Genomic DNA, 1,026 nt, shown 5'->3' with positions numbered 1-1,026 from the left:
CCGACTGGCGTTGGTCACGGGTACCGGACTGTCGCAGGGCCTCCAGTGCAGCACCTACCTCCTCCGTCCGGGGACTATGGGCAGGCCGGGGCGGGACAGCCTGCAGCCGCTGCCTTGCGTGATCCTGGAAGTCATCATGGAGAGGGCCTCACCGCAGGCGCCGCTCAGCCTGGGAGCGGTCTTTGGCCAGTGTCGACTCCACCTGTCCACAAGCATGGGGAATATCTTTGCAAACCTCTTCAAGGGCCTTTTTGGCAAAAAAGAGATGCGCATCCTCATGGTGGGCCTGGATGCTGCCGGAAAGACGACAATTCTGTACAAACTGAAGCTGGGGGAGATCGTGACCACCATCCCCACCATAGGTTTCAACGTGGAGACTGTGGAGTAGAAGAACATCAGCTTCACTGTGTGGGATGTGGGCGGCCAGGACAAGATCCAGCCGCTGTGGCGCCACTACTTCCAGAATACCCAAGGCTTGATCTTCGTGGTGGACAGCAATGACAGAGAGCGTGTCAATGAGGCCCGTGAAGAGCTCATGCGGATTCTGGTGGAGGATGAGCTCCAGGATGCTGTCCTCCTGGTGTTTGCCAACAAGCAGGCCCTCCCCAATGCCGTGAATGCTGCTGAAATCACAGACAAGCTGGGGCTGCACTCTCTACGCCACAGGAACTGGTACATTCAGGCCACCTGTGCCACCAGCGGGGACAGGCTCTATGAAGGACTGGACTGGCTGTTCCACTCAGCTCCGGAACCAGAAGTGAACCAGAACTCCCCTTCCCCCTCACTTCCTCCTCTCCGCCCTCAGCTTTCCTCTCATGTGGCAAACGTGCAACCCTGTAGTCTTGAGTGCCAGAAGCTGTCTCCATGGGTTGGTCACAGTGCGCACCACACCGTGCTGTGAGTGTGCAGACGCAGCCTGCAGCCAGGTTTTTATTTAATGTAAATTGTTTCTGTTTCCACTGAGGCAGTTTCTGGTACTCCTATGCAATATTGCTCAGCTTTTTTATTGTAAAGAGAATCAACTTA

At 55.9% G+C, this 1,026-nt stretch overlaps 1 pseudogene across 1 annotated transcript; it reads left to right on the top strand.

Moving 5' to 3' along the window:
- The first annotated feature begins 202 nt into the window (after positions 1-202).
- LOC106000546 lies at positions 203-823 on the top strand (annotated as a pseudogene). Its single transcript, XR_001175795.1, has one exon. The product of XR_001175795.1 is annotated as an ADP-ribosylation factor 1 pseudogene (transcript).
- Positions 824-1,026: the final 203 nt, after the last annotated feature.

The sequence above is a fragment of the Dipodomys ordii genome, unplaced genomic scaffold (genome assembly GCF_000151885.1).
Source record: "Dipodomys ordii isolate 6190 unplaced genomic scaffold, Dord_2.0 Scaffold222, whole genome shotgun sequence".
NCBI lineage: Eukaryota > Metazoa > Chordata > Mammalia > Rodentia > Heteromyidae > Dipodomys > Dipodomys ordii.
This window is presented reverse-complemented; position numbering and strand designations above follow the sequence as displayed.